The sequence below is a fragment of the Filicampus tigris genome, chromosome 3 (assembly GCF_054856515.1).
Source record: "Filicampus tigris isolate MCC_2025a chromosome 3, RoL_Ftig_1.0, whole genome shotgun sequence".
NCBI classification, from domain to species: domain Eukaryota; kingdom Metazoa; phylum Chordata; class Actinopteri; order Syngnathiformes; family Syngnathidae; genus Filicampus; species Filicampus tigris.
The window spans coordinates 1,772,866-1,787,149 of NC_141219.1; the positions used below are offsets into that span (position 1 = coordinate 1,772,866).

Genomic DNA, 14,284 nt, shown 5'->3' on the forward strand with positions numbered 1-14,284 from the left:
AGAGAGAGAGATGGACAACTTACAAACCGGCACCTGAGCCATTTGCACACACACGCGTAGACATTTGGAGTGTGGAGAGAGAATGACAGCGAGCCGCACCATCAAGACTCGCAATGTTCACAACGTCCCAAAAGAAGAGTCCGAGTCAAGTCTCGAGTCTTTAGTCTAAGTTGAGTTGCAAGTCTCCAAAAATTGGCGACTTAAGTCTCTCATGAGTCTGAGTCCGAGTTGCGAGTCCCCATCTGTGCTGCGAGCTATTGGTAGCAGTACATTCCTGTGGACTGGGCTATTCCAGCGGCTCTAAAAATCAATCCAAAGCATATTGCTGATGCAAAAGCAAGTGGCCCTTTGCAAGTAGATGATACAGTATGGATTTGCCATTAAGCTATTGCACATCCATTTGCTTTATCAGTAAAGGACATATTTCACACGAGCATGTAGCATGATCCTGATGTATGCGACATTGTAACACAAGACATTTCGGGAGTGTCCTTTTTCCACTGCTGATGAACGTCTAATAAGGCAGTGAGGTTGACTGTGCTCTTAATTTCCCCAAAGCAATAAAGTGATGAAATAACAGCAACACATTCCGTAGCAGGAAGTGCAACTCATTTTGCTAACAGGTTCATCACAGCCAGAGCAACAAGGGTGCGGAGGGATGTTTGACGGCCCAAAGGCATTTTGTCGGGCGCTGTTCTGCCAACATGGCCGCCGCACTTCACACAGGAAATGATTCGCGAGCAGCACAGAAGCCCGAGAGCCGCCGAAAAATTACCGCCAACTTATCTGGCCAATAAGTTCTAATCAGACAGCTGCCGTTTGGTGCACTGTAAACAAAAGTAATTACAGTAGATGTGATGGATGGAGAGAATAAGATGCTTTTGTGCGTGCTCAGGAGCAGCCTGCTGCTACTCTGTGGAGCAGAACTCTTTAATTAGGGACAGCAGCACTCAATGAGCCTGACCAAGCACATGTTGCTAAAATAAGACTCTGCCTATTCTTGACTTTGCTTTGGGCTACGCTACGCGCTCCCTGGTGTCCCTTACCCCCCCCCCCACCCCCAAAAAAACATCACTTTATTACTTTCTAGGCTCGCGCAGCACTTTAGAAACTCTGCGCAGTCATCGCTAGCTAGCTTCATGACAATTTAGCAAACGTCCAGGGGTCACGAGTAGAATGAGTGTCTTGCTGGTAACTTTGTTTCACTGCTAGTGCCCCTGTTAGCCTACTAGTATGACCTTGAGATGGATATTTGTGCATTAATTCAATATCCCTGCTATCTAGCTATCTAGTAAGACGATTGAACGAACAAGCAGAACGTTATCAACTAATAGAATGTTATATTGTCACTAGTAGCACTCAGCTGTCAACTAGTGCAGATTTACCTCACTAATAGTTATCCTGCTATTAGGTTACTTTACTTAATACATCACTAGAAGGTGAATATCGGATAAAAGCTCCAACAGCTTCATAGAAAACCGTAGTGAGTGTTGATTGCGTATCGAGGATGCAGTGACAGACTTGAGCAAATTGTCATTAGCTGGTTTCGCACTCATTGTTAATTCAATCACTGGCCGGTCTACAGGGTCAATAATTACAGGCAGCACAAAATCGGTGCACTAATTCAGTGGCATCGCGATCATTGTTCATACCGTCATTGGTCGTCTCTCACAGTATGTTCATCATTTGTGGATTTGTGAACCATTGACCATGAGGTACGTTTTTGGGGCGTTGTTGTCATCTTGCTGTCGTGAGTTCCCTCTAAGGCCATCCCTAAAATCATCTGGGACAGTTGATTGCGTTGACTGCGGTTCCTCGACAGCCGTATCCTGCCCGTTTTGGATCTCTGGCTACTCCAACACACCTGACTCAAATGATCAGGATCGTTTCACACTTCTTCCAAGCATGCTGATGAGCTGATCATTTGAATCAGGTGTGTTGGAGTAGGGAGCGATCCAAAACGGGAAGCGTATGGCTCTCGAGGAAGCCAAGTTCCCGACCCCTGATCTTGGATTTCATGAGCTGTGTCGGCACGTATTGATCCGTTGCTCTGCAACTGCCGTTTCTCTTCAGGTCTTCCTTCTTGTATCGGATCTGGCTCCAATTTGGACACATGATGGTGTGTTTACACGCCAGTGACAGGCTTGTACGATACCAAAGCATGTCCTTAACACACTGAGTTGGAAATTCAGAAATGTTCTCCATTCGCAGGCGGTCCATATCGACCCACTTGTGATGTTTTGGTTGGAAAAGTGAGTCATGTTGCTGTTTCTGATGTGTAAATGAAGGGATTGATGGCGGCGTCGGTTGGCTGGCAAAACAAACGGACATGATGCAAACCTCAGTCAACAGTTTCAAAGGGCGGCCTCGACCTACTTTGTCCTTGTCTTGTCAAGAGAGAATAGTATATCTTGATAGGAACTTCTTTTTTTACAAGAAATGTTGGTAATGATATTTCAGTGATGTGACTCACAGGCATGTACAACCTTTTGCCTTCAAGTGCTTCCACTCCTTAGCTGAGGTTTGCAACCGTGTGACCTGGTGTCTTGACACGACGATGCAGGGATTACGCTTTAATGACACGACAAGAAAAGGCTTTTATTGCATTGAAAGGCAAACAGGCAGAAATGGATAAAAGGTGTAAATTGATCCGCAGCGGTGACTACAGTCTTGCAGTATACAAGAGAGCTTGTTCAAGTGTCACAAGTCATCGACTCACGATCACAGTTTAGTCGTCGTGCGTCTATGTACTTGCGGGTTGGTATGGATTTGGTTTGACGGTCATGTAGAGCAATAGCTAGGGATGTATTAAAAGGCCAGCTCGCTTGCCTACTTGTAATTCAAAATTTGGCTGCCGAGACAAAGCAAATAAAAAATAAAAAACGACCAAGTAACAGCCTGTGACTAGAAAACAGAAATCACCAACGCCACTGTATTTGTATAAACCATTGAAAAGTCCCTTTTCTGTGATATATCGCTGATATCCAATGCGAGCACCATACTTACCCGGGTGAAAGTTGGAGTTGTTCATGAAAATGTCCATCCAACGAGAGACCTTTCACTTTTGACATGGAAGCATTAAGATTCAAGGTGAACTAACATGTCATCCCTGAAGAATATCCATGTAATTAAACAGAGGTGGGCATTCCGGCAGAATGATGGACCAGTGCGTCACTGACGGATGCCCGTTTTGCTGACGAATGACAGGACAGCCTTTAAAAATGTTGGACTGATGAATGGCGGACGGGTACCCTTATTTTCGCATGACAAATGACGGACCAACAAAAATGCCCACCCCTCGTCCCCACCTTCAGCTCATTCTTAAGAATATTTGAAATCACATCTAAATATTTGGGCCTTTTGTAAGCTTTAGCAGCACTTAACTGGGAGCTTCTTTGACTTTTCCAATGAGGAAACATAATGTGAATCCCAAAGCAAATTCACAGCCTGCCTGAACGCTTGCTTCAGAGTGTCATAAAACAGCGTGCTTATTAGCAAGTTCAGTGGAAAAAAGTATCGCTCCGCCACAGTTGCATTGGCTGCTTTATGCGCCACTCCATCCTCTGCATACTAACTACGCCATCAGGACTCCTCAGGGGAAATAAAAAAAACCCAAAACAAACGTTAAAACGCCGCTCCTGAAGTGGCGAACAAACCCGGGCAGATCGTAAAAATGATGCAAGGGGCGCTTCCGGCGAGCTGCTTTTTTGGGTCTTTTTTTCTTTGCAGTGTTTACACGCGATGTAAGTGGCCATAGCCAAACTTATTTACATGCACTTTAATGGCCTGTGATGGAGAATCCACCGTTGCCATGAAATAAACTATTTGCACATTGGTATTCACTCGTTTCGCTTTATTCCCTCATTTAATTGCAATGGCTTCCAGCGATTAGCACGTCGCATTGCAAGCATGCATGCATACGCCCTGAGTCCAAAGTACTTGGAACCACTTGCTGACCTCAGGTGTCTTGTTTGTCCATCTGAGAGTGGATGGGGGAAAAACCCCAGTCGACGTTTCCCTTTTACTGAGGGTATCAATTATTCCGTTGCAAAAATACAAGTGCGCATGCCATTTTTGAATTATGGAATAAAGAGCACAGGAGGTGTGCCGATGCATGGATGTTATGTGACTAACTATCCATGAGGGTGGGCTGAGACGCGTATACTGTATACATAAATATGTAACCTGTGAGAAGAGCCGAGTAGGTAGTAATATATGTATAAATGACCAGTTGTGAGGCTTGAATCCATTTGAGAGACATTTTACACGCTTTAGTGCTGCTGTTTTGGTAAGCGATTGGCTAAGCAATTCACTCTAAAACTCTTTGAACGCCGTTAATGTGAAATTGTGAAATGCCAGCAACGGGAATCCTAACGAGGCGCGCCGTGGATGTGAATTACCGTCAAGTACCTTTTTTTTTTTTTTTTACATGGGAATGGGCTGAGAAACATCTTAGCCAACGGTGGTTTTATCATGAAAATGGGAAAGTATTAAAAAAAAAAAAAACAAGTATGGCCAGCATTTTTTTCCCCGAATGGCAAATGGGAGAGTTTATTTGAGGTGGGTGTTTGCATAGTCCTGTATGAAATTTAGTTTGACCCAGCCTGAGGCATCACATTGCTCTATTTGCTCAAAGTTGCCTGCTGAGTTTGCTCAGTTTGTCGGTTTTAGCCCCCCTCCAAAAAAGAATTGTTTGCAATGACAATATGGTCCAAGTGCACAATGTTTGCAAGCTCGGACCCAAACAAAAGTGAGCTCACACTGAGGATATCCAAACATTAACATCCACTGTCAGTGTTGGCTTGAAAACTCATTTGAACTTATAAAGTTGTGTTACGTTCGCACTTGAAAACACGCGACGGCTAGCAGGTGTGAACAGACTCAAAGTCGCTGTTTGTCTTTGAGATGAAACCGTAATTAAATGAACCTGCAGTAAGAGGCTATAGAATCAAAATGTATCCTTCCCTTAACTTGTGCTGATCAAACTGTCCCATTCATTCTAATACAGTACACTTAACATCGAACGTTCTAAAATAAATAAAAGCGATTTATTTCAATGATCATTTCAAGCTCAAGCATGTGCCACTATTTGCAGACCAACTTAACTAGCTCGCTAGCAAATTACCATCTTACCTACCAACGAGCCTCCCGACTTACTAAACATCTTTCCTAGCTACGTAAACTAACCAACCTGCCGCCTTAGCCAACCACCTACTGTGGCTCCCTACTAACTAACCTGCCTATCAACCAAGCAACCAACCTCTCTCTGCCCTCACTCAACACACGTCCCTGGTGTCTGTCTAGCTGGTGCCATGCAAGAGAGTCAGTGGCGATTGCAGCTAGTGACCTGCTAAAAAGAGCGAGAAACACCTTCAAGACTTTCCTTCCTCTAATCCCTCACCACCAGTCCCCGAATAAGGGCGAGAGGCGACCAAAGCAACTATAGCCGCCTTTGTGCCCGCAGCCACTAAGCTGTAATTTAATTTCTTGCAGGCGCACAGGCCATGAGGACACCCGGCAAGGTCGAGGGCTACTGTACATACAACCTCACATGGCTTAGCTCCGGGACCAGGATGGGAAAACCTGTCTACGCGCACGTGTGTCTATGTGTGTGTCTAAGGGGTGTTTACTTTTGGAGGGGAGGTGTCATGCTTTTCTCTTCTAGTTATACAAGGTAGCTATTTCGCCTACGACGACAAACAAACAAACCTGAGAGAGAATCAATTATTCACAACGTGTTTAGGATGATTGTGTGTACAGATAACACCAAAAATAGAAGCGTGTGAATTTGTCAAGTCAGCAGAGATCCGGATGCGATAACGGAAGCCCGGTTCAAATAATCGATGGACTGACTGATAGACGGTTACGGTTTGGTCCGGCTTGAAAAACAAGACGGGTGGCAAACGGGTAACCAGGCTGAAGACATATGGTGATTGACAGCCCGGCAGACTTTAGTAAAATGCCCACCTCTGCTAATCTTTTTTAAAATCATCCAAGTTAAGACTTTTCAATTGGTGTTTTTAGGATCTTCCTTCCTATAAACTTTTTCTTTTGACAGTTAAAATATCACAGATACTTGGGGACAGATTGCACCTCAAACACATCGTTTCTCTTGTTTCCTTTTGGAGTACGGGGGATGGGGCGGCCGAGTTCGTAGGCTGACTACCGTACAATGGTCGAACTTGGCCGGATGTGTTTTGTTTTCCAACATAATCTCGCCTGCGGTCCACACGCTTCTACCATCGGCATTGCAGCGCTTGGATTCCTGTAGTATAGAAAGTTACACTCTCATCCTGACCCTCCAAAACGTCCTCAACAGCAGATGTGATATTATGAGTCCGAGAATGCTTTCCAGCCAAGTCTTTTTCCATGCTTGGGGAACAAAAAAAAAAACAGTCAGAGCTGTGCCAAATGAGGAGAATATGGAGGGTGCCATTGCAAGCGCAGACTTGTGGGCGATGCGTCCTGAAAGATTTTCCAGGCCGTTTTGACTTGATTACCTTTGGCAGCTGGCTCTCAGCAAGATGGTATCGTAATCTCCATTGTCGGTACGGCCTTTCTGAAGGTAGTTAATGAACACAATCCCCTTTGCATCCCAGAAGACTAAGACATCGCCTTCTTGCCAGTGACGCCACCTTGGCCTTCTTCGCACGGACTGCCATTTGCGACTTTGCCTAGTCGTGTGACAACGTGTGATTGCACGCTCTTAAAAGGATTCGACTCGGAGGACTGCCAAAGATAGGGGAGGCCAAATAGAAGCGGAAAGAAAGTGTACGACAATATACCGGCCTAGCTCAAATCACCCAATGATGTGCGCTAAAGAGGCCTAATCGAACACGTCAGCAAGAATGGCCCTTTTCTGGTAGGTATTCGATTAAACCGCAATGCCAAATTTGTTCTGGTTCCACAAAATGTCCCTCATACGATTTTCCGGAGACCTCAATTCTGTACCCGTTTGTGAGTTCCATCTGGAAGCAAAACACGCAGTTGGCATCAGTAAATCATTCACTCATTAGTGTGACATAACTCCTCTTTTGTCAGACAACGAACATGTCAGCCCACCCTTGTACTGGTTTCAAAATCCAAACAACCAGCGACAATGAACGCATTGTGTTCCATTTCAGAGGTTGCACTGCCGTTGAAAAACAAGTATTGTGCAGCATGAACTTTAGGTTAGGACACACACATCACAAATGAACAAGTGATTTTTCGCTGTGTGTCTTTAATGCATATAGGCACAATTTCGGCATTCGTACTAAAACCTTTGGCACGGAGACTTGTAAACTCTTGTAAACTTGGAACGTGAAGCTCCACAAAGCTAACCGGCAGGATCGAACATTCCTCACCGGCTGTAGGTTCACGTTCATTGAAAACAACGCGTTATGTAAGGCTGTGTCCCATGCACCATTTGCAGTTTGCTGGAGCTTAGCCGGCGTTCAATTACAATCGCCTCCACTTCCAGGAGATGGGAGATGGGGCACGGGGAGCAGACGCTGGCAGATAGCGGTTACCCAGGCGACAGAGGCTAATTAGCGAGCGCGGGACGAATGGCGGAGGCAGGCGCTACTCAAAAATGACCTGACGTGTTTAAAAAAAAAAAAAAAATCTGCCTTTCGCATTGAAAAGGACCTCTTGTAATGCATTCACACTGGCTGGTGGTGGTCATCCGTTGATAAAATGAAAAAAGAAAACAAAAAAACAAGGACGGGAGGGGCACGAGTAGATAATGGCACGTGATGTGTTGATAGCCGGTTGAGGGAGCTTCACAGGTAAAGACGATGACGACGACGACGATGATGATTATAGACTTGACTTCCGCTCGCGTGACGAGCATGCCGCAAACAGTCAGCAGCTTTGACGGAGCCAAACTCTTCTCAGTTCTGCCGCCCGGCTGAAACCCCTGAAAAAAAATCAGGTGACATTTTAGCAGATGAGCTTTGAAAGATGCTGGTCACGACGAGTCAGAAAAATAAGGCATTCGCGTTTAAGAATATACGCTTTACATACACAATTAGACCTTTTGACTCTATCGAGGCCACTTTTCGCCAACAGAAAACAAAGAAAACGGTATTTCGGTAAAACAGCTTTCATTCTAAACTCAACACTTGCCAATGTTAAGTTTGCATTATTTTCGACCAGATTTGTTCAATTATTACTCTGCTGACCATGGAGATGAATTACATTTCAAAAAGTGGACGTGTGGACAGTAGAAAGACTAATAGTGTTATTTGCAATATAAGAAAATAAGCAACCGTCAAGACATTTTTTTCTACAGTTTTTAGTCACAGATGCAAGTAAACTAAAGTAAAGTAAAACAATTTTTTGTGCTGATTCTGACTATGTATAAGTAACATAGTCCTATTTATTAACTAAGGGTTAGTTTCAGCAACAGGTGGATTTTTTTTGGTGAAACCTCATAGCTATAAATTACAACGCATGGTCAGATCCATATAAGCATTTTCAGGTCAAACTTAAAAACAAAACCTGAAAATGTCTCAAAAACCTGATGTGCTAGAAAAGAAATCTCCATCCATCTCTGATTAAAATCATTGGTGAATATATGAAAGGGTAGTTTTGGGAGCTTCCTATTTTGTCTGAGTGAGACGGTCAGAATTTTTTGCTCACTGTGATGTAACAATGGGGCTAATTAACATAAAATCACCCACACAGAGTTTCTCCTCCCATGACCTAGCATAGTTTAGCGCTATCAGTGTTAGCTCCTTATAACTCTGCACGTTTTCCACTGTCCAACCAATTTGTCCTGTGGGAGGCTTTTCATAGATCTGCTGCACATGATTGACAACTGACATTGTTTTGTAGCTTGGTGATAAAATGCTACCTTCATTTGTGAAACCCTTTATCGGCACTTTTTAAAAAAATTTTTTTTTTTACTGTGAATTAGTTGGAAGCCCCTAGCTCCACTCGCTTCCTCCCGCATTTCGAAAACATGTATTTTAGGTTCAGTGAAAAGCGAAAACCATCCATAGTTAATTGTCGCTCTGTGTTCCGTTATTTGCCGGCAACCAGTGGAGGGCAAACCCCGACCCTTAGCTGTCCATAGCTGCAATCTTAAAAAAAAAAAAAAACAGATGGAGAGATCCCATCAGACTGAGTAAATGTGCGTTCTTGCAAGAACGAACGAGGCAGCAACAGCTCCCAATTACAGCAGCGCGCGTGCAATTTGCAAGCATTTCTAACATGTCTCAGCTTTATCTGAATACGTTTGGAGGTTTGACATTTTGGAGCTCTTAGCAGTACCCTCAGGGTTTGGCATCACGCCAGCCTGCCCGACACGTAATAGTCGTCTCAAATTAGAAAAGCGGGCAGAGCTGGAGAATATAAGTATTTCTGTAGTTCCTGTAAATCTGGCTTCAAACGGGCAAAGACGTCTCCAGCTTCCCCCCGAGCGGGCCTAAGCCGTTCAAAGTTCCCTTATATCTAAATCAAAAGGGATCGGTGACGGGCTTAGACAAGCACAACCGAGGTCTTAATGTAGCACAGCATCTCCTGTGCAATGTGGCAGAGATTATTAGCCTCCCTCGCTGCACTTCACGTTCGCCATCCCGACTGGGAAGCAGAATGAAAGTGTTGCTCTCCTCGTGGGCCACTGTTTTCATTCAGGAAGCCATGCGCGCACGTCCCCGCTGAATGACTTGAATAATGTGTCCGAGTAGCTCCGCTAAATGTCGTAGTTCATGCAAAAGGGTTTCATGAAGGCCCGAGACCGCTTTCTCGCACTGGGTCAGAGGCGAGGCGTCTGCCGGTGACACCCGAACACAATTCAATGTCAGAACGTAGAATGTTGCATTCATAATTATTACAGACGGCATTTGAACTTGATGAAATGTTTCATCATTTATGTTTGAATTTTTCACAATTTTTTTAGCTGTTTCTGCTCGTAAACATGTTTAAAAAGCAATTTCACTCAACGGTCTTTGCTTCTTTAGCCGTCTGGTTTAGATGTTGAGTAAACCTCAAATATACGGTGAACCCCCTCACCTCTTTGCGCTTCGCTATTCACAAATTCATCTGGGTTTTTTTTTCTATTGATCCAACAAGATGGTACAGAGGCTATAAGGAAAGTAGTAATTGATTTCAAGTTGAAGTGATGCAGTACATGTCAACTGATCTTTGTGTATCAAGGAGGGTTTAAGTTTACTACGGTTCCAAATGCCCGCAAATGCGGCCGACTACACGGAGGCTGCTGGTAAAAATTGAATCCGGGCGCATGAGAGCAAGCCCGTTTTAAATAGTGGTGCAACGGAACATCTTTGAGCCGATGCCAAGGAAGCCAAAAGAACACTAACGTAACAAGCGTATCATGTCTGAAGGACCGATTTGATTTGAAACTAAGCTGAGACACGCAACGCTATCAACGTAACGGACAAGAAAACACACCTGTCAGGAACGTGATGTCACGCACGTCAAACAGGTCAATCGAGGCACTTGGACTCATCTTCAGTTCGAAATCTTTGGGTTGCCTTATTTATGTCTGTGGTGGGAGTGTCCCCAGGGGTGGTCACAGGAGAGTTGTTGTTGTTGTTGCCAGGTGGCTGATAAACGACTGTGATCACCCCCAGGGGACAAACCCACCAGACCTAAATTAGACGACTACACCCAAGACCGAGAACGAAAGAAGCTTTTTGGATTAAAGGTGAAATGTCGATTTTGCTTTGCGACAGATTATCTATCATGAAAAAAGTTGTGTATGACATGCAAATGAAAATACCTTGAAATAAAATAATTCCCTTTCAAAACCCAAATATTGGCAGTATTCGAGTTTTGAAAGGCCATGCAAATACGCCCAAAAATAGAAAAAGAATATTCTCCATTTTTTTTTCTTTTTATAACCTGAATAAGATCCCTTTCAACCCGAATATTTGGTCATAAAAACGCATATCGGAATACCTCTGTTGAAAGGGACATCGATTTGTATTTAGCGCATGCGCTATTTGCAAGGACTCTTGAGTTTTTTGAGTACAGGAAGTACTTTGGTACGGCAGGCATCTTATGTTGCCACTCGCTAAGCGAGCCTAATTTGAATACATTGATTTCTCTGCCCGTTTTCTTGTTATTTTCTGTCTCTATGGCGACGCAACTCGCTGGAAATACACAAACCCGGCCAAACGCAGATGCAGCACAGCAGCACGCTTTTGGAGGGAGGAGGACGCCGACTGCTTTATAACTGTCGTGAGTAACATGAATATAAGGTGTTTTGGTAGAAAGTAAGACGCGGAAATGACATCTATGTGCGACATAACCTGCGTCGCTTGTTTAATCGGGATATTCCAATTGATCACAATTAGCATGTATATGGGAGTAACTCTGTCCGCTCACGCGGGCCAACAGATTCTCTCGAATGTGAAACTAGAACTTTGAGTTTAAGCTGTAGATTGACCACAATGGAAACCTAGTCAGCCTTTCTTCAGCGTTCAAATTCATCTTGAGTGTTCCGTTGACAGCAAAATGAAAGGAAGTGGCCTCCATGCACCGCTACTTTTGGATGCAAGTCTTGTTCAACTGTCCCATTTGCATTTCTGCCAACACTGACGTCCCTGCGTACAAAATCACGGCTCTGTTCCCCTCGAGTCTCATTTGGACAAGTTTGGCTGTCATCCTTGTCAGCATGAGCTGAAAACATGCGACGGGTTTCGAGCGTTCAAAATGCTGACTGGCAAGTTTGGCCTAAGCAAAGAGAAGCTTGCCATGTCCAAGCATGCATTTTCTCAAAACGCTGGTGCTCAGGGTGACGGGTGAGCCGGGGTCCATCCCAGCTGACTTTGGGCAAGAGTTGGGCTACGCCCCGGACTGCTCGCCGGTTCATCACAAGGCACATGTAGACAGACTACCCGCCCTCGACACTCACAACACGATCGATTTCAAGACTTTCAGAGCAAATTTCAAGGCAAGCCTGTCAGCAGTGTCGACCGTCACCAAAATCGGACCCTGTCGAGGATCTCTTAGCAAGGAGGAGGCCAAATTAAACGCCAGCGTGTTAAACAGGCAGACGCAATCCTCCGCTGCCGGAGCCGCGAGGCTGATGGACGCATTCATTTACGGCAGGTACTCCAAATTGCAGGCAGCTTGTTCATGTGCACAATAAGGCGGATTCAATCTCATCGAGCATTTCTCTCCCCTCCCATCATCCACATCTGAAGAAAAAGGACCACAGTTCATCCTCCAGACTTTGCAGCCTTCCTTCTAATTTGTATATTTGAGGAACATTACACATTACACACAAAGAACAGCGGGGCGGCCGCTTTATGACAGCACGGCGCCGGAGCACAATCAGAGGAAGCCATCAAAGACAAACACCGGCGATGAGACCGAGAAACGAACCAAACAAAAAAAAAACAAAAACGTTGAGGACAGTTGGCGCATAATGAGCAAAGACGCTTAAAAGCTCGGCAAAGATCATTACTAGGAGGATCAAACGCAGGCGAGACCATTTCTCCGCGCGGGGCCTGGTAATTATGAAGTATCGTCTATAGCTGCATAGAGACAATCTCCATTTACATTCATTTGCATGGCTCCCATTACCTGTAACCTCTCAGCGTTTGGTAGATGGGAGGCCTGCACCGGAAACGCGCTCTCCAGGGAACTTCTGGAATAGTTCAATGCATGTTTACATCCTAGAACAACAGATAAGACAGCCTTGACCTCGCAACGCAACGCAACGTCTTGCAGGTAGAGGTTGTCAGTTACCACCCACATACTCAACAAATCTCGACACATTGAAAGACAATGTTTAAAACAGCAAAGTAAAATGCACGAATATTGATTTGGGAAATGATTAAGCTCAGGCCGGGAGCGTATAACCGCGTTTCGGGAGCCAGCCGGTAGCGCTGTTGCATCTTGCTACCCTTAAAGCCGGGAAAGCATTTGCGTCATTTTCTTTTTTCTAATCCAATTCTCAGTCTCTTAGCCAATGAAATGCATCAGAATATCAACGCGACGTGTCGCGACCCCTCGGAGGATGTCACAGTATTTTTTCGAGCATAACGGCGGGTGGACTTGGAACCAGTCGAACGTGATATGATATGGTTAAGACATAAGTTTGGAGACAATGGCCATATTGACTTGGGAGTCAATAACTTCATTTAATTTGTATGACGGTAAAGAATGTCAAAATGTTACATCCATAACTGTCAAGCAATAGAAACGTATAGCTTATTAAATGAGTTTGACATCATTTCCCTATCCGGTCGGGTGGCCCGAGAATGAACGAATTCTATTAGCAATATTGTTTCGAAGCACTTTGGAGCATTCCCAAACAAACTGCGTTCAACTATTGGCGTTCCACTGGGCTAGCACAAACATGCATCTTTATTTGCTGACAGTTCACTTGAGATCAATGCATCTCTGATGTCCACAAAAAGAATGAAAAAAAAAAAAATAGCCCAATATTGCTGTGGCTGCGAAAAGCTGCTTGGCTTTGCAAAAAGATTGCAAACTGTGAAAGACGTAATCATTTTATTTATCTATCTATTTTTATCAAAACCAATGTGCAAAAATGAGCATGCATAATGCTCTGGAAAGAGGGTTACAGGCTGCCATATTCCTTGGCTGGCAACTTTGGCGTAATCGAGTCCTTGAGTGTCTGCGGGTTGCTAAGCGCCCAGAAGGAGAGAAAACTGAAGGCTGCCTGTAAATGTTAAAGTCAAAATTGGTTTTAGCATTTCATGAAGGCAGACAGTTCGTCAGGGTTACTTGAACGTGATTTTTTTTCTCGTGCATACAGTATGGTTGGGACTCTTTGCTAGCAGGAGAACAAATCTTGCCGGAATTTAAGTTAGATCGACTACTGCTACTCAGATGAATCCAAAAAATATAGATTGGTCCCAATCAATAAAGCGAAAGGGTCAACTCCGCTGGATGAAAAGCGTGACGCGAAAAGCATAGGACCAAAAATGGAAGAACTTGTCTGTCTGGTCAGTGCAATCGGGAACACGCGCATCCATCCGTCCAATTTCTAAGCCGGCGCTTTTCATTTTGGGGTCTTTGGAGACCGAGAAACGAACTAACAACCGAGGTTCGACGACCAATAACATCTTCGCTCGGAGCCTCTCCCAGCAGCACCGCCGAGCGTTCTCTTGCCCTTCCCAGTCGTCCCAGTCCAATTGAACACTTCTCTGAACACACTTTGCTCCAAAAACAAAAAGCACCCCTGGCTCTCGGTGGTGTTAATTATAAACCTCCCACCCACAGCCCACCACCACCACCGCCGCCACCTCCCTTGAGGCTGATTTGAACACGGCTACGCATTCATCTTTATTCGTCACTT

The 14,284-nt window shown here is 44.6% G+C and overlaps 1 protein-coding gene across 2 annotated transcripts in view; it reads right to left on the reverse strand.

The window, feature by feature from the left end:
* Window positions 1-7,202: 7,202 nt before the first annotated feature.
* Window positions 7,203-14,284, reverse strand: part of cd276 (CD276 molecule) — a 73,244-nt gene continuing 66,162 nt past the window's right edge. For both annotated transcript variants that reach the window (XM_086025284.1, XM_086025283.1), the window contains one exon: window positions 7,203-7,900. The gene's annotated coding sequence lies outside the window, so the exon portion shown is untranslated. The remainder of the gene's footprint in view (window positions 7,901-14,284) is intronic.